This window comes from Myotis myotis, unplaced genomic scaffold (genome assembly GCF_014108235.1).
Source record: "Myotis myotis isolate mMyoMyo1 unplaced genomic scaffold, mMyoMyo1.p scaffold_m19_p_5, whole genome shotgun sequence".
Classification (NCBI taxonomy): Eukaryota; Metazoa; Chordata; class Mammalia; order Chiroptera; family Vespertilionidae; genus Myotis; species Myotis myotis.
In genome coordinates this window covers 31,431,973-31,457,608 of record NW_023416357.1, presented here as the reverse complement: position 1 = coordinate 31,457,608, position 25,636 = coordinate 31,431,973, and the positions used below count along the sequence as shown (strand labels likewise).

Genomic DNA, 25,636 nt, shown 5'->3' with positions numbered 1-25,636 from the left:
TGGTCGATGAGGACATACCTGAGGGCATTCGAGCAGTGCTCCTTAGGACAGCTGTGGTGGTGGACCAGTGGGGTTTTTGTTAGTTTGTTTTTGTTCTGTCATGCACAACAAGTGGTCCTGTTGCACATGAACAAAATGCAGTTTGCGCCACATGTGACTCACCACACCAATTCAGCAACACCCAAACTGGTCTATACCTTGTTTAACGAGTATCACATACTTGAATGCCACAGCAATATCAAATTGCCATACACATTTCTAAAATACTTTCATTTCATTTCTGGACTTGCCTTATGCCAGACTGGTAATAAACCACTAGCATCAGTCCACAGGCCACCTTTGGAATACCACACTAGCGTGTTTGCTATAGAGCAGTGGGTCTCAACCTTGGCTGCACATTAGAATCACCTGGGAATCTTTTTAAAATCCTGATTTCTGGGCCTCATCCTCCGGAAATTCTGTTTCTTTGTTATGGGGTGGGGCCACAACATTAGTAACAAAGAAACAGAATTTCCAGAAGATGAGGCCCAGAAATCAGGATTTTAAAAAGATTCCCAGGTGATTCTAATGTGCAGCCAAGGTTGAGAACCACTGCTATAGAGGCTATGGTAGGAGAGGGGACAGTTCATATCAGGGACCCAGAAGAGACCAGGTACTTCTCCTGAATGGTTGCTCTGTAAGGGGAGAAGAAACCCTACTAGAGGAAGGCATAATCTTTAAAAATGAGATCAATTTACAAGTGAGATGAACAAGGCGTTTTAGCCTTGAGGAGAAATTGAAGCATAGAAAGAAAGGGCAGATGGAATAGCTTGGAACAGGTAAGACTAAGTAAGATAGAGAAAGGGGGCTGCTGTAAGGTGAGAGATGAGGCTGGAGCATCAGGTGGGAAACACCAAGAATCAACTATGTGGCAGATCCTTCCTAGGCACTGGGATTAGAAGCCAAGCAGAGATAGCTTTTGCCCGTATTGGAATTTTGAAAAGTTGCTAAGGGTAGCCAAGGAGTTAGACTTCTACTGTAGGCAGTCTTCAAAGGATATTGAGCTAGAGAATGGCATGATCAATTTAATCCTTGGAAAGATGTCTCTGGTAGACTGTGGAAAATGATGACTATTGGAAAGTTAATTGATAGGTCATTACAGTAATCCAGGTGGGATGATTAGAGTCAAGAAGTATGAGCTAGGTGTTTGGGGAAGAAGAATTAAGATTGAGGGAAAGAGAAAGGGACTTTTTAGGAGAAATATTATTAGGGTGATATAAGTCATAGGTCTTGAGGGGTCAATAGTGTTTAGAATGGCTTGTAATTTCTGCTTTTGGTAAGGTTGGTGGTCCAATTCATTGGTAGAAGGGGGAGGGATTAGAGATTTGATAAGTAAAGCATCTAAGGATGCCATACCAGTTAGGCATCTCCTCTTTGTATTCCTATAGTGCAAGCATGTCAAACTCGCGGCCCACAGCCCATGGACCGCATGCCTTGTTTATTTGACCTGTGTTAGCCTTTGAGTTTGACATGCTTGCTATAGTGTGTTGTGCTAACCTCTATCATAGAATTGTTCAGTGGGTTTCTGTGCTCCTTGAGAACATATACCACTTGTCTACCCTAAATATTTGGCACAGGGTCCAACATGTGGCACAGGCTCAATGAATGGTTCTTAGACTGAATGAAAGATTGTATATTAGATTTTTGTTGCTGCCATACAAATCATCACACAATTAGTTAATTAAAACAATAGAGATATATAGGTCAGAAACACAGGTTGTCAAGAGTGATGACTCTGCTCTGTGTTTCTCATGGTGCTGGCTGGATTCTTACCAGAAGGCTCTAGAAAGAATCTGTTGCCAAGTTCATTCAGGTTGTTGGCAGAATCCAGTTTCTTGGGGTTGCAGGACTGAAATCTCTGTGTCCTTGCTGGATGTCAGCCAGGGGCTTCCTTTAGCTACTGGGAGGCTTCTCTCCAGTCCTTGAACCCATTTTAGAGCCAGCAACAGTGCATTGAATTCTCAAGTTTCAAATCTCTCTGCCTTCTTCTTCTGCCACATCTCTTCTTCTTCCAACCAGGGGTGGGCAAACTTTTTGACTCGAGGGCCACAATGGGTTCTTAAACTGGACTGGAGGGCCGGAACAAAAGCATGGATGGAGTGTTTGTGTGAATTAATATAAATTCAAAGTAAACATCATTACATAAAAGGGTGTAGTCTTTTTTTTTTTTTTTAGTTTTATTCATTTCAAATGGGCCGGATCTGGCCCGCGGGCCTTAGTTTGCCCACGGCTGAACTAGACAGTTCTCTGCTTATAAGGGCACATGTGATTACACAGGGCCTACCTGGATAATATAGTATAATTTCCCTATTTTAATGTCTGTAACCTCAATTATATCTATAGAGTCCCTTTTGCCATATAACATGGTCACAGATTCCAAGGATTAAGGTATGGGCATTTTTGAGGGGGGGGGGAAGCATTATTTTGCCACATATGATAATAATTATCCACCAACTCATGTAGGGATTATGATCATGGTTCTTAAACACACATTCCAGCACCTCCCATTTGCACAGGGAACCACAAGGGCACTGAGGCTTGCCCAGTGTCAGAATGCAATGGAAACAGAAGTAGATCAAGGCCTTCTACTTATGCTTTCTTTTAACCATCTATCCATTTATCCATCCCATCCATCCCATCCATTTATCCATTCAATTAGTTACTCATTCACTCATAAACATTTGAGTATCTGCTTTGTTTTAAAAGTCTATGCCAGGTTGGGAAAAGAGGCAGAGTGAGCTATGAAGGTAAATAATACCTGATCTCTTCCAGCTCTTCTGTATATTGAGGTCTAGATCAAATTTTCTTAATCCATGCCATCTACTGATGGATTTGGCTTGTGTTGATGCTGTTTTCGTTCCTGCTTAGTGAGTAATCTGTTTTTAGTATCCTGTAGTTTCAAAGCCTGTACCAAGGACTCAGTAAATTTGTGTAGTTACAATCATTACTACTTGGTTCACTGCCTTCTATGTGTGGTCATAAAATTTAGGGAACATTAATAAATATTTTTAATTGTTGTTATAACTTTTAACCATTTCTTAATCTTTCCAGAGACATTCTGTGCATATACAAGCAAGTTTGTCTTGTACCTGGCATTAATGATATATTTTAGTGATTATTTAATAGCAGTATAGGTAAAGCTACTCTATTTTGTTTATAGCTACACAGTATTCCCTCAAGTTGATGGACATTTGGAAAGTTTTTATTTCTTTTGCTATTAAAACATTGTTATAAAAAATCTTGTACATGCATCTTTCACACAAGTGTTAAATAGACACATAGAACATTTTCATTGCAACAGATATTTCCAAATCACTCCCACAGAGGTTGTACCATTTCACATTCCTACCAACATTGCATGAGAGTGCATGTTTCTTTATACTTTGGTCAACGACGTATGTTATTAAACTTTGTGGTCTTTGCCAATCTGATAAGTAAAAATGATATTTCCTTCTAATTTAAATTTGTATTATCACATTGCTGAGTAAGGTCAGGTATTTTTGTATATACTTTAGATTTATTTCTGTTTCCTTTTCTATAACCTATTCTTGCCTTTTATCCATTTCTTTTTGGGTTGTTGGCTTTTTTCTTGTTAATTTGTTGGCAGTCTGCATACTAAGTTAATTAGCCCTTTGGGATAGGAGAGGCATATAAGTTTCATTCTGTTTGATTTGTCTTTTGACTTTGTATACTGAAGCTTTTGCCATTCACAGATATTTAATTTTAGGTAGGCATATTTAATTAATCTTTAAATCTGTGACTTCTGGAACTTTGTATCATAGTTGGAAAGGCCTTCTTCATTTTAGTATTATAAAATAATTATCTCAGATTTCACCAAGTATTTTTTAAGTTTTTATCTTGAAATAATTATAAAGTCACGGGAAGTTGCAAAGTTAGTACAGAGACATAATGTGTACCTTTCAATCAGTTTCATTTTTATAGTTCCATTTTTTTACATTTAAATTTCTAGATGCATCTGAAATTTATTTTGATTACGATAAGATATGAATTCCAATTTCTTTTTTTACCAATCTGTTACCCATTTGTCCTACCATTATTTATTGAATAATCTATATTTTTACCAGTAATTAAAAATGCAGATGTATTATGTACTAAATTTCTGCATATAGTAGTTAATTTTTTAAAAAATATTTAATGTATCACAACCTGAAGAAAAACTGAGCTGTTAGTGTATATTTTTTTAAGAGCTACATGCTGATATGATCTTGCTGGCCTTGGTGTAATTTGGCCCATTTGTTTAGAACTGACTTTGTGGTGTTGTAGGTTGTGCTGGGCTGGGGTGCAGGTGAATAACATTCATTCCTTGGCCTTCCAAGAGTTCGTCTTTGCTTATCGAATCCAGTCTATTAAGGTAAAGCCTTTAGACTACGTACTGCTTAAGATTAACCATGCAGTTAATCCTCACCAAACATTTCTGAGGGACACGCAGTGCTGAAAACCCTGGTGCGTATTCACCAACTATGTTTTTGAGACTGCCAGGGACCTCTGTCTTGCAGTTGGCATTCATGTTTACATCACCATCCTTAATTTCAACAGAACTGTCACAACCTACTACAATTTATTCACCATGTACATTTTACATTGTTTCTTTTCATAAGAAGGGTGGAACCTAATTGTTACCAGTAGGTTGGCTGTCTTTCATTCCAGGTCCATAGCTCTTCATGCAAAGACCTTCAATTCTATATTAACCTCAATCTGTGAAGGTGGGTGGTTGACACTATAGATTTCATCCCTGAATTTGGAGATGTATCCCATTGGAGGACTTGAACATTCTACTTCTGAGTCTACCTTTACTCCTTTCTGAGACGTGATGGACTGGGGAGATTAGCAATAATGTGAACCACAAGCCAATTTAGGTTTAAAAGTCAGTAATCAAGAAGAGCTGGAATAAATTACTTTAATTTTCTCTTATAAGGCATTCCCAGGTTATAATCTGCAGGGTACTATATCTTTTTCATCAGCCTAGCTCCTTTGAATGGTCTGCTCTGATACCACTTTCTCCAGGAAGACTTTCTTGATCTATGCTCATGACTCTAGTGCACTGGCTCTGGGCGCCCCCTGAAGGTGCAAAGTCAGCCATTGCCTGTGCCTTGCCTGGGGCTACTCATCAGGAGCTACAGAGTGATCTGCAGATGGCTGCTACTTGTGTTGGGCTTAGAAGTGCCTAGGGGAGGCCAAGCTTTGAAGCAAAGCAGACTGTTGCTAGTGCCAGGTCTGGGGCCTCTTATTAAGAGATATGGGGCATGCTGATGCCAGCTTCTGCTTGTTTGAGAGATTTTAGGAAAGTCTGAAACCTGAGCCAGGACAGGCCATTTGTATGGAAAAGCCACTGCTAACAGCTTGGGTGGGGCTGCTAATTGGGAGGGGTGGAGTCTCAGGGAATCACCAGGGTTGAGCAAACAGTGTGAACTAGGTTTTTATGGTGTCTGACAGGCAGTTCTGTGATGGGGGAGGTCTCAACATAGGAACAATGGTCCTTCTCTCTTGGAGAAAGCTGCCCCTGAGTTCTTTCTCTGATACCAGACAACTCATTTCCTCCCTGTATGTCCTTGAATCCCCCCAAACCACTGCCCCAGTGTTGAAGCTCAGAGGGAGCAACTTCAAGTAAATCCATGTGCTGGCCCTTTAAGAGGAATTGCCTGGGTCTCCAGCAGCCTCCTTGTCACTCAGTCACAATCCCCACTAATTTTTATAGCCCAAAGTTACAGGGGCTTCTCTTCACATCACTGGAACCCTGGGCTGAGGGGTCTGGTATGGGGCTGGGACCCCTTGTTCCTCATGGGAGGCCTCTGCAACCTAGATATCCCTCCCAATTAAAAACACACCACACTTGGGTTTTGGACCAGCACATTCTGCTCCTCCACCCCTCCTATCATCCTCAACATGCTTTCTTCATTAATTCTCTAGTTGTAGGACTTCTACTCAGGTTCTGAATGATGGTTGTTCTGTATTTCAGTTGTAATTTTGATGTGGTTGTGGGAGATGGCAAGTACCTTGTTTACTTACGCTGCCTTCTTGGTTCTTTTAGGATACTATTTTCAAGGTTCATCAATATTGTAGCATGAATCAGCACTTCATTATTTTTCTTGCTCAATAATATTTTATTGTATGCGTATACCACATTATATTTATTGGTTCATTAATTGATGGACATTTGGGCTTTTTCTACTTTTTGGCTATTATAAATAATACGGCTATGGACATTTATGTGCAAATTTTTGTGTAGACACATGTTTTCAGTTCTCTTGCGTATATACCTAGGAGTAGAATGGCTGGGTCATATGGTAACTCTATGTTTAATATTTTAAGAAACTGTCAAACTGTTTTCCTGCACCATTTTACAATCCCAAGAGCAATGTGTGTGTATTCCAAATTCCCCACATTTTTGCCAAATTCGTTATTGTCTACCTTTTTTATGATGGCTGTCCTAGTAGGTGTGAAGGTGTTGGTCCACTTTTGAATCTTCAGCATAGCCTCTGCTATGGTATTAATACATGTTGGTTAATAAACTAAGTCTGTCCTGCCATCTTGCTTCTCTTAAAACCCTTCATATTGGAAAACCTCTATGCTGTAGTGGATAAACATAGACTAGAGTCCTGTTGAATTTTGAATATTTGCTCTGCAACATAATGACTGTGTGATTAGAAGCAGGTTACTTAACTTATCTGAGATTTAGTTTCCTTATCTGTGACATAAAGATAATGACACCGCGCGCGTGCGTGCGAGCGCGCTCTCTCTCTTTTGGTAATTCTTTTTCTTTTCTTTTCTTTTCTTTTTTTAATTAAATCTTTATTGTTCAGATTATTACATTTGTTCCTCTTTTTTCCCCCCATAACTCCCCTCCTCCCAGTTCCCGCCCCACCCTCCACCCTCACTCCCCACCCACTGTCCTCATCCATAGGTGCATGATTTTTGTCCAGTCTCTTCCTGCATCTCCCACACCCCTTTCCCCCCCAAGAATAGTCAGTCCATTCCCTTTCTATGTCCCTGATTCTATTATGATCACCAGATTATTTGTTCACTTGATTCTTAGATTCACTTGTTGATAGATGCATGTTTGTTGTTCATAATTTGTATCTTTACCTTTTTCTTCCTCTTCCTCTTCTTAAAGGATACCTTTCAGCATTTCATATAATCCTGGTTTGGTGGTGATGAACTCCTTTAGCTTTTCCTTATCTGTGAAGCTCTTTATCTGACCTCCAGTTCTGAATGATAGCTTTGCTGGATAAAGTAATCTTGGTTGTAGGTTCTTGGTATTCATCACTTTGAATATTTCTTGCCACTCTCTTCTGGCCTGCAAAGTTTCTGTTGAGAAATCAGCTGACAGTCGTATGGGTACTCCCTTGTAGGTAACTGTGTTTCTTTCTCTTGCTGCTTTTAAGAGTCTCTCTTTGTCTTTTGCTCTTGGCATTTTAATTATGATGTGTCTTGGTGTGGTCCTCTTTGGATTCCTTTTGTTTGGGGTTCTCTGCGCTTCTTGGACCTGTAAGTCTATTTCTTTCACCAGGTAGGGGAAGTTTTCTGTCATTATTTCTTCAAATAGGTTTTCAATATCTTGCTCTCTCTCATCTTCTGGCACCCCTATAATTCTGATGTTGGTACGCTTGAAGCTGTCCCAGAGGCTCCTTACACTATCTTAGTATTTTCGGATTCTTTTTTTCATTTTGCTTTTCCAGTTGGGTGGTTTTTGCTTCTTCGCATTTCGAATCTTTGACTTGATTCTTGCGCTCCTCTGGTCTGCTGTTGGGTGTCTGTATAATATTCTTTATTTCAGTCAGTGTATGCTTAATTTCTAGTTGGTTCTTTATCACAACATCGAGGGTCTCATTAGATTTCTTGAGGATCTCACTACATTTATCGGCAGTTTCTAGAAAATTATTGAAAGACCTTAAAATTGCGGTTTTTAGCTCTATATCCTCCATTTCTGTCATGTTTCTTTGTCTCCGCATTTTTTATGCTTTCTTGGTGCACCCCCTTGTGGTCTTTGAGCGCAGTCTTGTTGTAGTTAAGCTTTGATTGTTGTCAGCAATACTGGGGATGATTTGACCTCCAGGCCAACTGCTCTTTTTCTTTTATTGAATTTACTGGGGTGACATTGGTTAACAACGTTATATAGGTTTCAGGTGTACAACACTTCAATAATACTTCATCCGTATATTGTATTGTGTGTTCACCACCCCAAGTCAAGTATCCTTCCATCACTTTATCACTCTACCTTCCCCCACCCACCTTTCCCTTTGGAAATCACCATACTGCTTTCTGAATCTATGATTTAGCAACCTCCACCCCTCTGACAGCTGTCAGTCTGTTCTCTATCTATGAGTCTGTTTCCATTTTGTTTATTCGTTTATTTTATTCATTAGATTCCACATATAAGTGAAATCATATGGTATTGTCTTTCTCTGACTGGCTTATTCCACTTAGCATAATTTCCACATCCATCCAAGTGTCCATCAGTAGATACGTGTATAAAGAGAATGATATCTCTTTCATGGGGTTGCTATGAGGATTAAATAGATAATGTGAATGAAATAACTAGCACAGTACCTGGCCCAGAGCCCTTGATAATTGGGTGTTGTTGTTATGCTCTTGGATAACTTGGGTGGCTACTCCCTGGCCTCAGGAAATAGGCAACATTTGACTTCAGATGTACTTAGTTGTGCTGCCCGTAGTATGCTGAGTCAGCTTTCTTTCCTCCTTCAAATAAAGTGCCAATAAATTTCCTCAGAGGATCTGTACACTTCTGCTTAGTTTGTGGCAAAACCCATGACAACTGCTGAGTCCTTATCAAAAAACTGATTGTCCATCTGTGGTTCTGCTTCTTCCTTATGTATTTCTACTTTAGCTTTAAGTCACCTATATCACAGATATGCTTGCTTCTATTAACCCATTATTAAAATGGTATTCTTTTCAGAAGAATTTTACAAACTTTAATCAAGACAGCTTGCTTTATTTATTTATTTATTTATTTATTTATTTATTTGCTTTAACTTTATTGTTAAAAGTATTACAGATGTCCCCTTTTTTTCCATTGACCCCCTCCGGGCCTTCACCACATTATTGTCTGAGTTCATGGGTTATGCATCTATGCATATACTAAGTTCTTTGGTTAATCTGTTCCGCGCCCCTCCCTTCCCCATTCCCTCTGAGATTCCTCAGTCTGTTCCCTGCTTCAGATTTTGTTCATCAGTTTATTTTGTTCATTAGATTCCTAATTGCAAAAATTCCCAACAATAAAAATTCCGGGATGGCAGAGGTTGATTTGGGCAATTGAGAAAAGCTTTTTGACTTTTGTCAGAGAAGTTTCTCAGTAGAGCTTGTTGTGCCTTGCTTTTGAACCTCTTGGTAAATTTATGAAAGCAGAGGAACTGCTTTCATCTGAGGGCACAGTTCCCAGGCAGGAAGTATTGTTCTTCCGCAGCTCATACATGGTGGTCACAAGGGAGACCTTGGGATTTTGTTTTATTTGCTTGTGCTTCATTATGATTTCATGATTGTTTCGGCATTTTTACCTGAGTGCTAAGTCTCAAGACAAATAAATGAGACACACCACCCTTAGGGAATGTTCATTATTCAGCCCCATCTACTTGTCCAGTTTTAGCTGCTGCTGCTTCTCTTTACAAATCCTTGCAACTGGACTAATGGTCTTGTAACAGACACCCACCGAAGTTTCTGCATCCTTATTTCTATTAGTAGAAACAAGGTGATGGGAGCAAAACCCAAGAGTTGATGACTTTGAGGGTTACGAGGGAGAGAAGGGAACAGGTGGGAAGTAGCTTATTGGGAAAATAAAAAGAGATTTTAACATTAGAGAGTAGTAGGGAGAGGTGGGAAGTGAACTTGAATTGGGAGAATAAAGTCAGATAATGGAGCTGGAACTTGGGGCTTGATGTGGTTTATGATAGGGGATCGATATAGATTCTCCAGAAGGGGAAAAGATGATGAAAGTGGTATTTTAGAACCCCCCCCCCCCACTAATAATAACATTTATCCTAAGCATGAATTTAAAGGAAATAAAAGTGGAGGTAGGAGTTGTCCAGGCCCAGTAGCAGTAATATAGGGAGAAGTGGGGTTCTTTTGGTTGTTAGCAGTGAGAATGGGGGAGAAAGGTCTAAGTAAAGAAACAGCTTACAAGTTAGAGGTGGAAGAGCAGAGCCAAAGCGGATTCCATTGTTTTAGGTCACAAGAAAAGTCAAGCCATTGACATCATTGGAGCTGCTGGATAAAGAAGCCAGTTGGTATGAGGTGGAACTTGGGCAAAATTAGTTCCTTTAGGGATTAGTTAGGTGTCCTGTGACAGTGCAATATCCAAACTATAAAAAACATTTAGGCCAGAGGTTTGTTGGCAGTTGGAAATAGTGGCCTCTGGCGTGGGTGAAAGGTTAGGGTTCAGAACGCAGATTTGGGGGTCATTCATACATAGTAATAGGAGTAAGTAGATTTTTTTAAAAAGTGCCAAGGGTTGAGGAGAGGAAACCCCCTGTACAGGATTATGAAAAAAAGCACCAACAGTACAAAATGATTAAGGACTGAACAATGGAATGGCATGAAGCCAGTTAGAAGGGTGGTATGTTCTGAAAGTCAAATTCAGGGCTTCAGGAAGGAAGAAGAGGTCAGCAACATGGGACTGCAGGGAAATAGGGTAGATAAGAACTCAGGAAAAAGTCTTCGGGTTTTAGCAAGAGGGAGTTTCCCAACCTTTGTGTATAGGTCCCGTGAGAGACGGCACCTGTAACCACGTGCAGTGGTTATCTGAAGACAGTCACAGTATGTCGGATCTACTCAAGAACAGCCCTCTCCCTTATTTCATTATCAGATGCCTAGTTCTCATTTTTTCCAATGAGGTTTAGCAGCTTATCTACTCCAGCCGGCAAAGGGCTTTTCACTATTGCTATTGATCCACCAAAGCAGGTCGCAACTGGTTCAACTTTGTTCTATCACAACACATGTTTTATGATGAAAATGAAATAAATATCAAACAGTAAGTTCTGTTCTCTATTGTCGGACTTATTGGCAAGAATCCCTTCGTTACTTTGTGCTCTTCTGCTTTCCTCAAGATAAGTTTTTATCTCTCATTTTTGCTTTTTTTCTAGGACTTGTCATGAATTAAGATTGAGATTAGGTGAAGAGAGAAGCATTCTCTGTAGAGAATAGAGAAGGAGAGCTGGGGTCATAAAAAGGGTGGGATGACAGTGGTCGCTTGTGGAAGGGGGTTTACAGAGTGAATGAGAAGACATCACATTGTTACTATCCTTAGAGCCATTGGCTAGCCTTCTAAGAACTCCACAAATGATGGTTGAGTGAGAGGTATAAGATCAACATACTTAATAAAAACATGGTTCAAGGTTATATTCCTAAGTTCTATCTAAAGGAATCACAAACTCCATAGCTCAGACAACAGATTGGAAGAAATTCAATACATATTGCATCTGTCTTAGGGGAAAAAAGTAAAAGGAGAGGTAAAATCCTTTGTAGTTTAAATGGTGTGATTTAGTGGTAGGGGTGCATTTTTATATAATCAGTGGTCATCTGAGATATTAAACTCTATCAAAAAGAAGTTTCAGATGGCAAAAAGGTGGTGCAGTAGCTGTGTGGATATCAGACACTTTGGAATTTGTAGGTGATAAATATCTCTGTAGAAAGCTATTCTGAAAAGATGTTATATGGCCTTAAGTCCTCTGAAGATTTTATAACATTTATGCCAAAATTTTTCAGGTATTTTATTTCACTTAAAAAATTATATATACTTCTATATATATATATTGAATTTATGTTTGGTCAAATTAGTACAGTAGTAGAAATGTTAAACATTTTTATGTGCGTTTGACTAATTACTGGACTTTGCGATACTATATCTTTCTATTTACTGTCCAAAAGGGAAACACATCAAATTTCCAAGGACTTTTTATATTAGAGATAACAAGTGTGCTTCTGGTTAATCCCACCTGTAGCAGTACTGAATTTTGGTACTTTTTGTATTGGAGCAAGTAAACCTCAAAGTTGAAGCTAGACTGGAAAGTAAAGCTTATATGAAAACAAAGGTTGCCTTTGTGTAACTTATCCAGGCCCCAGTTTCTCAGTTTCTGATCTATATTGTTGGCATTTCATTATTTGCCTTTCTAACAAAGTTTAATAGGAAAGAGAGAAAACTCAAATTATTTCTGCTAGTTACCAGAACCAAGTTAATGGAACTAAAAAACATTTAGGCCAGTAAAGAGAAACTTATTTAGAATGTTTAATTTAGCTATACTATCTGCTATACTATCCATAATATTAAATATATACACTTTAATTAAATATATATTATTTATATAGAGAGAAAGAATATAAATTTATATATATATATATATATATATATATATATATATATCCTAATATAAATGTATTATGTCTTCCTTTAAGCTATGAAGATTTGGTTAAGTTGGTAATAATTCAAATTAATAAAATGCAAATAATCTTAGTCCTAGAGTTTAAAAAAAGTGCAACTGGCCTTAATGAAAACATATTCTTCAAGTTTTTCAGAACCAAATCTCATTAAAGAAAATTTTTTGAGAAAATCAAGCATAGCCTCTCAGTAAAAGACAAGAGCACAAACAGAATACAGTTAAATAACAAAAAGTTGGAAGTTGACCTTGTCATGTGCGTTATTTAAAAATAAAAGTGTCTTTTTTGCTTATACCTCTAACTTAAATTTAAAGCTGAGAAATTTGGGTCTTTATGCCAGCAGTGCAGCAAAATGTGATCATCAGCTCTGATAATTTCCTTTATTAATTGATTGTTGATACCATGACACTTATTTCTTGCCTAACCTGTCCCGGGGTTACTTCTGTATAAGATATAAATTTGCATGTGACAATCTTCCCACCCTACCTCACAAGAACTTAGAGAATTTAGGTGATGCAAGAGATGTCTACAATTAAACTAAAATGTAGTATGATGACTATCAAATATAGAAGTACAAACTAGAGTGGGCACCAGAATTATTAACAACCAGTGTGGCATGGATGCCCTACCAATCAGAATGGATGACAGCCATGAAATAGTGACTTGGCTATCCCCATGTACAAGAGGGGAATGTCTGTACTGGTGGCCTACTGTGCTGTAGGAGTGCATATAATTTGTATAATTTGGTAATTGATTCAGCTGAATAATAATAAATGGTAATGGACTAAGCTCTCATCAGTTTTGGTCAGAACAATATTTCTACATCATGAATTCTTCATTAAATATCTTTTTTCCTAATCTTTATTATTGAAAGTATTACATATGTCTCCTCTTCCCCCCTCACCCATTGACCTCCAGTAAATCTCTTTAAGCAGAAATTTAGTTAAGCAGCAGACAATAGCTAAGCAGTAGGCTCGGAAAAACCCTTATGTATAAAAAGCCGGCATAAATGAATGAACTCAACTTCTCCCTTACCCTTCAGTATGTAACTCTACTGTCAGTATTTTCACCCACAGATGTGAAATGAAGATGTGTGTTAAGTATTAATACACAATCAGGAGAGGATCTTAGGGGCGCTGCCCTAGGCTGGGCCAAAGGGCTTCTGTAGTTCTCCTGCTCTAAAATGTTTTTCCTCCATACTGTGAGAAATGCTTTATTTTGTTTGTGTAAGTACCTAACACATCCCTTTAAAAATTCATTTGTGTTAACATGCATTATCCTATCTAATAAAAAGGGAATATGCAAATTGACCATCACACCATCACAAAGATGGTGGCACCCATAGCCACAAGATGGCAGTGCCCAGTCCCCTCAGCCCCACCGGAGTCCCCCAGTCCTCTCAGCCCCTCTGGGGAGGTGGCAGGCATGCAGTGTGGCCGGACCCGCCCTCAGCCCCCCAGCTGCCCAGGACCAGCCCGAGGCAAAGGCAAGCCTCGGATGTCGGCTGCCCAGCCTCCTAGGGCCGGCCCAAGGCACAGGCAAGCCTCAGATGTCAGCTACCAAGCTGCCCAGGGCCACCCAAGGCTTAGGTAACCAGGGCCAGCTGAGGCTTGTGCTGCTGGCAGTGGCAGCATCAGAGGTGTGATGGGGGCGTCGCCTTCCCCTGATCACCGGGATGCCTCCCACCCCTGAGGGATCCCAGACTGAGAGAGGGGGCAGGTCTGGCTGAGGGACTCCCCCCCTCCAGTGCATGAATTTTCATGCACCAGGCCTCTAGTCTTAAATAAAAACAGAAAATCATAGCTCAGTGTTTTCCCTACGTGTGGTTGAAGAACCACCTTACAGAATGATGTTGCCTGGGGGGGAGGCCCTAGAATATGACTTCTAAACAAGTATCTCAAGAACGTATAATGCACATTAAAATTTAAGAATTACTCTTATTTTAGACTAGAGGCCTGGTGCACAAAATTCGTGCACAGGTAGGGTCCCTAGGCCTGGCTGGCGATCAGGGTTGATCAGGGTCTTCCGACTGCCAGCCGGGGCCTCCCTTCCCTGGCTGCCAGTCACCACTTTCCTTTGTTCTGCGCCACCCCCTGGTGGTCAGCACATGTCATAGTGAGTGATCTCCCAGTCAAATTCCTGCAGGGACAATTTGCATATTAGGCATATATATATAACGATTAAATTGTTTTCTTTCCAGCATCTAGCCACATGAGTTGAAATTGAATAATTTGACTATGTTTTTTCTTTTTTCTTTGTGATGTTTGAGGGATTAAATAATTGTGTACTTGGAACATTTTGGGTGGAGTTAGGCCTTGGTAGATAGTTGTATTCAGGCATTTAAACCAGAGTGAGATCTCTGGGTATAAAATACACCCCCATGAGGTTTGTCTTAAGGTCCTGGGAAAGGTGTTCTCTTTCCTTCTGCTGTGCTGAACGTCCCTCTATTTCTTAGAGCCAGAACGCTAGTTAAAACTGTGTTTACTCACATTGTGGGCTAAGTCAGTGTTTGTGGCCTGTCTAAAAATAAGTGCCTGTTATATTTTGTTTCAATGAAATACTTTGAATTTTCAAACAACTGAAATATAACTGCACTTTAGAACCCCAGCTGCTTATAAGTTGAGTTATAGGTATTGAAATAGGGACTTTCTCATGCCTGCCTTCCTTGCAGTGGTGGCCAGGAATCTTCACTTGACTGTGGTCTCATTATTTTCCTCCTTCCTCTGGCTTCTTGTCAAGTCAGAGTTCTTCCCTTAGGCATATGCACACATACACAATTTCAATCTCTCCTTCACCACCAATTTTTCCTGGTCTTATACATGTATTCAGGATGTTTTCATCTTTTTTTAAAAGTATAATTTCCATTTTATTTTTTTCCCAGAAAACTTTTTGTCAGTCCTTAAGGACCTAGCTCCTTACATGGGCTTTGGTGGAGGTTGTGGGGCAGCACCTGCAGGTCTAAATTGGGGTGGATGTGTTTGGTCCTTCAGGCTTCATGAGAACCATTCCTGACCACCCTGTTGTGAGTGGCACCACTCACAGCATAGTGTAGTTTCACATACAGCTAAGGAAGCATATAGGAGATGAAGACACTCACTTCGGAATGTCCCTAATGGCTTCGACCTCTGTGTTTCAAATGAGGGATTCCCAAGGTTCAGGTACAGTTGGAATTCCCAGGTTGTTGTTGTTGTTGTTGTTGTTGTTTGCATCAAGAGTACAGCTGGGGCCCTGGCCGGCTTGGCTCAGTGGATAGAGCGTTGGCCTGTGGACTGAGGGGTCCCAGGTTCGATTCCAGCCAAGGGCACATACCTGCTTTGCGGGCTCGATCCCCGGTGGGGGGCGTGCAGGAGGCAGCCGATCAATGTTTCTCTCTCATCATTGATGTTCTATCGCTTTTTCCTCCCTTCCTCTCTGAAATCAATAAAGAAATATATTTAAAAAAAAAAAAAAAGAGTACAGCTGGGGAAGAGGCCACGTTGCATTAGGAGCTTTGCCACCTATGGTTGCTGCTCTGCTCCAGAGCCTTCCCAGGGCCACACAACTTTTTGAGATTTTGAACATCTGTCTGTGGTCCTTCCTTATGTGGTTGCTTCTGTGAAAATTTGTGGACAGTTTTTTTGACCACTTACTTTACTTTTTTCAGTATTTGAAGATAGGTTCTACCAGGCAGCTTTATTCTGCAGCTTTCTGCTGCGTCTTTATCTTTGTCCCTGGCTTCTCTTTCTATTTCCTGTTCCCTGAGATGCTGCCCTTTGCCATATTTCCTCCTCTATTACTTATCACGGCAATTTATGCTGCTCCCATGTCATCACCTCTTGTTATTTATAGTTAATGATGACCTTAATCCTGAGCTCTAATTCTGGAGGTTTCTGCAAGTTCGATGAACATTTTCATATCAGTTTGCTAGTGAGGCTGTAGCACAGTATTACAAACTGGGTGGTTTAAATAACAGGAATTCATCATCTCATAGTTCTGTAGGCTAGAAATTCAAAAGCAAAGGGTTGGCAGGATTGGGCCCTTCTGATGGCTGTGAGAGAAGGATCCGTTCCAGTCCTTTCTCCTTGGTTTGTAGCTGGTCGTCTTCATGCTCTTACTGCGCGCTTCTTATATGCATGCCTGTTTCCAAATGTTTCCTTTTAAAAAAGGGCACCAATCACATTGGATTAGGGCCCACTCTAGTGATACCATTTTAACCTGATTACCTCTGTAAAGACCCTGGCTCCAAATAAGATCATGTCCTAAGGTACTGGGGGTTAGGACTTTAATATATTAATTTTGAGGGGACAGAATTTAACCCCTAACACTGGATTATTCACTCATATCACAGATATTTTATACTGCGTGCCAGACACTGGTCTAGGCATTGGGAACACAAAGATAATGAGGGTCACCTCTTCCTTCATATGAGTGGAAAGAAGAATTAATAAACAGGCATTTGCAATGCTATGCAGTAAGTGCTAGCATAGATGAGACAAATGGTTATGAGAATACCTTAGTGGGACACCAGTCCTGATCTGATTGAATCAGGGATGGCATCTCAAAGGAAATGATACTTATGTTGGATCCTTCCCAGTAGATGCAATAGCTGCGTAATTCTCCCTGCTTCCAAACCGCACCCTCAGTCATCCAGCCTTAGACTCTACCACCCAGTTAATCTTTCCAAACACCACTTTGATTAAGACAGTCCCTCGTTGAGAAACCTGTAATGACACCTCACTGTCAACAGAACGAAATCCAAAAAATTCTTCAGCCTGGCCTTTGGTTCCTTCACAATCTGTGGAATCTACCTTTCTTGTTTTGATCTTTCTGTTGTTCCCTTCCTCCATTCTGTATATTACCAAAACAGACTAACAAATTCTCTGGAAACACACCGGGAGTTTTTCTATAACTTCATGAAGGCAGGATTTTGTTTTGTTTCCTACTATTTCACTGAAACTTCCACCTAGCTGTTGCACCTAAAACAGTGGTTGGCACATAACAGATACTCAAGAATATTCATTGAATAAACAAATGATTCACGCCTCTCTTCTTTCCAGGTGCACATATTTTTGCCTATTGAAATCTTTATTCTCAAGGCTCAGCTCATGTATCCTCTCCTCCATATGCCTTTCTTCCGGGTCACAAGCCAGATGTGACTCTCCATTTCTAGAGGCTGTAGGAGTCTACGGGAACTGTTCGTGTGACTTTACATTCTGCTTTGCATTTTAGATATCTGTATAGGTATTTATTTTTTTCCTGCCAAATTGGAAGTTGTTTGAATTCAGGGACCATATTTTAAAAGTAATATTGTGTCCTGCTCAGCACTTCCTTGCACAATAACAGATGCTAAAAAAAGACTTTTTGTTTGAAGAGAAAATGAACACAGGTGTATTGAATTCATTTGAAAAAGAAAAAAAAGTGGAGAAGAAGGCCTAAGGGGTGGAGTGTTTGTTCTTACCCTGCCTTGTTTTACATTTTAAAATTCATTCAGCAGATTTTTATTGCCGCCTATTTTGCTTAGGTCATTGTACTAGGACTCAGATTACAAACAGGGATTAAGCTGCCCTTGAGGTACTCTAGCACTCCTGAAAGAGAAACAAGTCCCATTGGTTCCAGCCGTCACTGTAGTCTGTTAGTCTGGTGGGTCATACATATATAATTTTATATTTCCTAGAGACATCTAATCCGGACAGGTTTTCAGATGCTTTTCTCCTCTCAGCCTTACTTATCCTACTTTCTAGAATCTTTCCACATGCAGAGGCTGCCTGAGGTCAAGGTCCCATCCTCTTGTCCTTTGGAAAGCAGACAAAAGGCACCAACCTTCGAGAACAGATCGGGCTAGCCACAGATGCCGCTCAGGGACACATACTAGTAAATCAAAATGAGCTGCAGGAAGGTACCAGCATAGGGATGGAGGTCTGCGATGGAACTGGGGAAACTTTCTGTTGAAAAGCCAACTCTGGCCTCATATTTGGGTGGTGGTTTGAAACTTTATCCCTATTCAAAATAAGGGAGGAGAAGGAGACAGGGCAGATTAAGTAAGCTATTACACAAAAGTGATAATTGGTCATCGGAGAACTGATAAGGGAAACACACCTTCAAATGAGGATGGTTTGGCAAGGAAGGAGGGAAAGGCCAGCTCAGAGCACAAGGAAAAGGTGGCACACCGTGACTCACCAGAAAGGGACAGGGCAGCTCAGAGTGCGTCAGAACAGGTGATAGAACTCAGCCTGTGGGGTGGTGACACGGCTTCCCAGGTGAGTATCACAGATGGCCTCTCTCTGGGTTATGAGTCTAGAAAACCAGAGTTCAGATGGAGTCTCCGCTCCTGCTGTCCTGGGGGAGAAAAACCCTGAGATAAGAAATACATTTCTCAGTAAGAACTCAAAGATTGCTAGGGAAGCTTCCACCTAGATATCAATCGGCTGTTTTCTCACTGGAACCAACTGCCCCTGTCACCCGCACCCTCTGTAGTGAAGTCGTAGGAGCCTCAAAGAGTTTGTGAGCTTGAGTGCTGCAAAGATTTGGGTACTTGAGTTGCTGGGTCCCTATGATTTAGTAAGACTGAGGCTGGGGCAAGGGGGTCAGAAACTTTTAAGTATATTAAAATGTGAAAAATGACTAGAAAGTAATAATTTGGTTGTTTAAAACAGGGTTTTTCAACCTCAGCTGTATTGACATTTTGGACAGTTCATAGTTGTGAGGAGCTGTCCTGAGCATTGTAGAATGTTTAGCACCAACTTTGGTCTCTACCCACTAGATGCCAGGAATACCCCCTCCCTAGTTGACACAACCAAAAAGGTTTCCAGAAATGGACAAATGTCCCCTGGCGGGGGGGGCGGGGGGGGGCAAAGTCAGTCCCATTTGAGAACCACTGGTTTAAAGTGAACTACCAGCATTGACTCATCCAAATAAGAGTCGTTTTCTTCACAGCAATCACTTTGGCAATTACAGTAGTGCTCCCCTTATCCATAGGGGATATGTTCTAAGACCCTCGGTGGATGCCTGAAACCACAGGTAGCACCAAACTATGTTTTTTCCTACACATACACACCTATGACAAAGCTTAATTTAGAAATGAGGCACAGTAAGAGTTCAACAACAATAACTAATAATAAAGTAGAACACATAACAATGTGCTGTAATAAAAGTTATGTGAATGTGAGCTCTCTCTAAACATACCTTATTGCAGTGTACTCACCTTTCTACTTGTAATGATGTGACATGATGCATACGACGCCTATGTGATGAGATGAAGTGAGGTGGATACGCTGGACAAAGGGATTTACATCCTGAGTGGGAGAGAGTGAGACAGAGTGAGATTTCATAATGCTACTGAGAACAATGTGCAATTTAAAATTTATGCATTGTACCCTGGCCGGTGTTGCTTAATGGGTTGGGCCATTGTCCTGTGCACCGAAAAGCTGTGGGTTCGGTCGCTGGTCAGACACATACCTGGGTTGTGGGTTCAATCCTCCATAGGGGCATGTGTGGGAGGCACCCAACCTATGTTTCTCTCACATCAGTGTTTCTATCTCTCTCTCCCCCTTCTCTCTCTAAAAAATCAATGTCATACCCTTGGGTGAGGATTTTAAAAAACACACAAAAAAACACCAATGAATCTAGAATGTGAAATAGACTCAGTGAAAATTTATTTCAAATGACAGATTTTTAATTTTGCTAATCATTGTGTGTTGTGTTATGTGTGCATGCACACACAACGTGAAGCAAAAATGCATGTTTGTTATACCTACCATACAGGATTTTGTGTGTTATTTTAATGTTTTATATACTATGTTCCTCCTTGGCATTTCCTTTTTCAGCTCACCCCGCCTCCCCCCCGCCCCCCCCCCCCTTGCCATTTCTATTTAATGGCTAGGTTGTGCAAATTGTCTTGGGAATGAAACAGACAGTAAAAGGCAGAGAAACAGAAAGTATTATCCTAGCTTTTGAATTACAAAAGCTCAGGCACTTACCCATACAGAAGAACTCAAGGGCATAGACGAGAGGTTTGGGAGGACACCCTCTGAGGTTTCCATGTCTCTGAGCACAGAAGAGCATGCTTCGGGCTTGAGGGAGGGGGAATCAGAGGGAAGGCAATTAGTGCAGACCTCAGAGAGAAGGGCAACAGCCGTGGAGCTAGCAACAACATAGACCTGCATGGACAACTGGCCAAAGACCTGATGGGACGCTGCAGTCTTGGAGGATGGCAATGTTAACAGAAAACATATAGGATTAAAAGGACTCCTCCTCCCAACTAATTTTTTTCTAACTTGCTGAGAGGGGTGGTCATATTTAGAGTCCACTGAAATAAGTTCCTACCACCCCCCAAAGAATAAAGAAAGATGTATTAAATATTAAGCAATAAGGAAATAATTTTGTTCTTACATAATTGACTTTGCCAGATGAGATTTGAAACCATTTACCTTAGGTGTGGAATCAGATCACTACAATTTTTCTCTCTTCTGTGTCCTTATATCAGTGATTGCCAGACCTGGTTGATAATCAGAATTCCGTGGAGAGAGATGTGGATATAGGTAATATGTTTGGGGAGAGTCTGGTGATGGGCCAGATTTGGAAACCTCTTCTTAATGCTGCATTAAGCATTCTCAGACATGACAACACACATAGTATAAGGAATAAATACAAAAATTGTGACAAAGGATTCAGTTAATGAATGTCACTTGGATTGATAAGGCATCTGGGTCAAGAAGGGCAGGAACAGGAATAGGAGGTGGAGTCAGTATTGGAAAAGATTTATCTGGTGATTCAAAACAACTCACAAGAGATGTGATATCTGGGAGCAGGTCTTTGAGTCAGCACATACACCCAGGATGTAAGGAAAGAAACTTCCAATTTCAAGGGTGAAATACGCTTGATATTCTCAAGCCGCTGTAAAAGAGAAAATCATTGTTACATCTTAGGTCGTAGTAAATTACAGAAAATTAGAATGTAAGCCTTGTGTTCTGGACAAGCAAAATTATCAACACAAATATCATCAAATAAGGATACTAAACAGCTGACTTTCTCTTTTTCAAGTATGTTATCATATCAGGAAGATGCTTTCCTCTGTAAGTAACAGAACACTCAACTCAAAATGGCCTCAGCAGTAAGGGAGGCGTTATCACAGGAAATGCAGTCCAGGGAAATGTCTTCTAAATGAGTTTATTTTCTGTTTTGATATAAAATGGTGGCAATCATTCCAAATGTCACATTCTCATGCACCTTCATCCAGAGCACTGAGAGGGTCTTTGTCTTTTTTAGGAGCTTCAAAACACTCCCCAATGCTTCCCAGCAGTCCCTCAAATTCCCCTTCCCAGAACTGTGTCACATGCCAATATCCACACCAAGCACCGAGAAAGAATTAGGACGGCAGCAGCTTCTTTAGGGTAATCGGTACTGTATTTCCTATCTGTACCCCTCAGTCATATGGGGAAGCACAAGGCTTCAGGGGGAAGGAAGAGCCTGGAATAAGGGGAAAGAGTGGTTACCCCACAAGGAAGAAAGGCAGTGATCTTTGAGAAACAGTGCCTGCTGTCACTGTGACCTGAAGAGATTACTCTGCAGGGATATTTCACATTTGAAATGAAGCAGTGAGTCCATCCATCTAAGTGCACTCTGCTTGTCCTGGTGATACGGGCACAGAATAAACTAATCTTAGTGCTTTTAAAAACAAAATGTGATTAAGAAGTTAAGCACGCTGTGCAGCAGCACAGAACACTTTCTAGTGACTTTTACACATCTGCTCTTTAGAATTATCATGTACCACAGTCTCTGATGGTACAGATAATATACTGTAAACCCATAAACACAGACAGCAGAAGGTTGAACTCACACTTCTAATTGTTGTTATACCAATTCCACAAACTTATGTTGTTCTGGCTGTAATACGGCATCTCTATATATAAAAGCCTAAGCAACCGTTCAACCAGTAGCTATGATGGGGGCAGACGCTCAATGCACAGGCATGGAAACATAGAACAGACTGATGAATCTCAGAGGGAAGGGGGGAGGGGGAAGGGCAGGAAGAGATTAACCAAAGACCTAGAGGCCCAGTGCACGGATTTGTGCACCTGTGAGGTCCCTTGGCCTGGCCTTTGGGCCCAAGGGGTCCTGGATTGCGAGAGGGTGCAGGCCAGGCTGAGGGACCCCACTGGTGCACGAATTCATGCACCGGGCCTCTAGTGTTTAAATAAAATGGATGTTTCCCACCCCCAATAACAGTGACATCATAGTGCATATGAACCCTCTCTCTATGAATAGAGTCAGGCTTGCCTTTCAATCAGGCTTAAGAGTTGTAATTTCCATGTCAAGCAGGACCTCAAAACAAATACCTTTTTTTTTTTTTTTTTTAATTTGGGAACTGAGGACTGCTTCAAGACTTGAATTGGAGGGACCCCTGCCCCAGGACAAAACAAATATCTTTACCATCCCCTCCATTCCTTAGTATTCTCTTATTTCATCTTGATTTTCACTTCTTCACTTTCCCTTAATAGGGGACCTACTAAAGTCAGATGCATCTGGAAAATATAACACTCTACGTACACGACCCTCCAGACTAGTGCCGATTGCATTTCTATCTGGTTCGAGCTCTGCAGCACAGTCATAACTCATGAATTTGGGCCAGGAGACAAACCTTATATTAGATACTCACTTAACAATCTCAGCATGTTAATATGACAACTTGTTACAAATGGAATCCTGAAAACCAATTATATTAGGCACAGGCTCCACTAGAAAATACAATTCATGTCGAACCTTTAGCGAAATGCTATCTATGCTATTTATTGCCCTTATTATTACTCTTATAACAGAGAGCCTCCCAGGCGAAGCAGAGCAATCAGTACTCTTGCCGAGGATCTGGTCCCAATGCATTATTCTATAATTAGAGAGACAGGGCAAACCGAGAGAAGAGTCAGAGGACTTTTAGGGCAAATAAAGGACCTGCTGAAATCACCAGCAGATATAACACAGTTCCAAAACAGAGATCAATGGAGGGAGCCCAGAACCTCTCAACCCCCCAAACATCAAACGAGAAAGGGAAAAGAATATGGCCCTATTTCTGGCCCATAGACATGCCTGAGGAAAGCCATATGCTGACTCTACCCTCCTTCCTCCAACATGTTTTGCAGGATTTGGATAAATCTGTGTTTGAGGGTCCACCTGGAAATAGTTGGCCCTGGGTTTAGATTTCTGAACTCTTGTGAGGTACTTCCTACCACAGACAACTCCAAGGTCCCATCCCCATCTGAGTGAATTCCAGCAAGAGGTTCTCCCAGATGAGTTCTGCCTGTGATGACTTTTAAAATAAGTTACTGTTAAGGTACCTTAAGCATATTCTCTATGTCCTGGTGCTGACATAAGCAGCTTGTGGCTTTGAATAGTCCCCAGGTAAGCTGCCCCGTGGAAAGGGCCTTCTCCTGTAGGCAGCAAGCACATTTCTCACATTTGAATTTGACATCTTTAATGTAGACTTAAAGAAGCTAGTCTGGAAAGATTAAGCACCTTCTTTACTGAATGACCCAGTCACTATGTGATACTGTCAAAAATAAGGAGCAACATTCATGGGTCAGTTGCAGGGGCTGGGCAATGGCTTACCAGCACCAGTCCCCCATCAACAAGCTCCTGTTCACTCAAAGCCTGCCACATGTTTTAGAGGCAGACCAACTCTGACAGGGAGCTTTGTTCTCTTCCCCTGTAGCACCTCCCTTGTCTCTTCCACGCTTAATGGAAGTGTGTCATCTACTGTTTTTAAGTTTTAAGTTTCTGCTTCACATACATGAGAGCCCTGAACTTTTATGACATTAAGTATTTTAAACTGGTTGTCAAGGTCCTAGTTCTGTTGTCATCTAGAAGATAGCTCTATACCTTGAGCACATAGAATAAGTTTCTTCCCATCTCTATGTACCATTGTCTAGCTGTGAAAGGCCACGGCTAGTGTAGCTTTCGGGTTAAAAGACTTGGAGAAAGAGCTGACGCACAAATTGACACACAAGACAAGAAATATTAATTTTGAAATTATGGGGGGAAGCCAGGGGAAAACTCGACTGTAGTAGTCAAGTTCCACCGAGTCTCTGTTCCAGTCTGCTTTTATTTACTAGAATACACAATTGCCTTTTAGGAATGCAAACAAACATATCAATGGTAATGTTTAGTAAACAGTAAGATTACCAGGTTTTGGAGGCGTTTGCTTTAGGCCATTGAGTCAGCAGTAGGTAATAAAATGCAAATTCACTCTGTGAATATAAAAGCCCAAACTCAGCCTTCTGGTGGACTTCTCGCATTTATATTAATTACTGTTGATCTTGGTTTCCAGCATCTAGCAACCAAGTGTCCATGTTTAATCATGGTAGAGGATCAGGGCGGAGGCGGTATGCCCGGCTCTTCTCCAGGGGTAGCACTATATTTGCAGGACAACCCAGGTTGCCCCATATTCACTCATTAATTTTTTAATCCAATTCTTCCAATGTAGCATTGGCATTCAGTCCATAACTGTCCAAGCTTATAAGGAAATTCTTAGCAGTTTGAGTTCAGTTTCAACAGGTAAATGGATCAGGTTTTTTTGTTGTTTTTTTCATGCCCCATCCCTACACATTTATGGACATTCCTTTTCTGGTGGGCCCACAAGTGTTAAGGACTGTTAGATGGCAGGTTATTACAAGCAAAGGATCAATGAGAGAGTCTCTTCCAGAAAACTTGGGCTAATGGACCCCTTCCCTACCTCTCTAGTCCTCATCTCTCTCTGGCTTGAGGATGTCTGTTTCTGCCACTTTGTCCCATCCAGTGTAAGTTGCTCCTCTGACTACCATCTCTCTTCCTCCATCTCAACCTTGTGTAGTCTTCAGGATTAGAGAAACTATGGTTTATAGCCTATGAATATTTCTTACCTGCATTAGACTGTGGTTTCTTTGAGTCTATACTTCAGTATGGGCTGAGAGGAAAATGGTGGAATGAATGGGGGCAGAGGGGGGTGGGGGGAAGGTGGAAATTGCACAGAAAATAGAATAATACTTTGAAATGTAACCCCACCACATGCCATATAGAATTGGAATCTTTCAGTCTGATTCTAAAGAATTTAAACAGCATTATTTTGGCAGTTTAATTATGAAAATGGCTTGAGGTCTGTTACCTCAGTGGTTAAGATGAAGGGGAACACTCACATAGAGACAATTGGAAAACATCAAGGAAGAATCATATATAATCTGTGACATAC

General features: G+C 40.8%; 1 protein-coding gene and 1 long non-coding RNA gene across 5 annotated transcripts in view; one reads left to right on the top strand and one right to left on the bottom strand.

Moving 5' to 3' along the window:
- ELOVL7 (ELOVL fatty acid elongase 7) overlaps positions 1-25,636 on the top strand; it is a 76,119-nt gene that overhangs the window by 25,125 nt on the left and 25,358 nt on the right. The window lies entirely within an intron of this gene.
- On the bottom strand, positions 1,658-19,730 carry LOC118655828. Of its 2 annotated transcripts, XR_004967412.1 has the most exons (4): positions 19,625-19,730; positions 18,601-18,759; positions 2,798-2,899; positions 1,658-2,108 (listed from the first exon to the last, which is right to left on the bottom strand). It is a non-coding gene; the product is annotated as an uncharacterized LOC118655828 (long non-coding RNA). The 2 variants fall into 2 exon arrangements; XR_004967411.1 differs by lacking the exon at positions 2,798-2,899.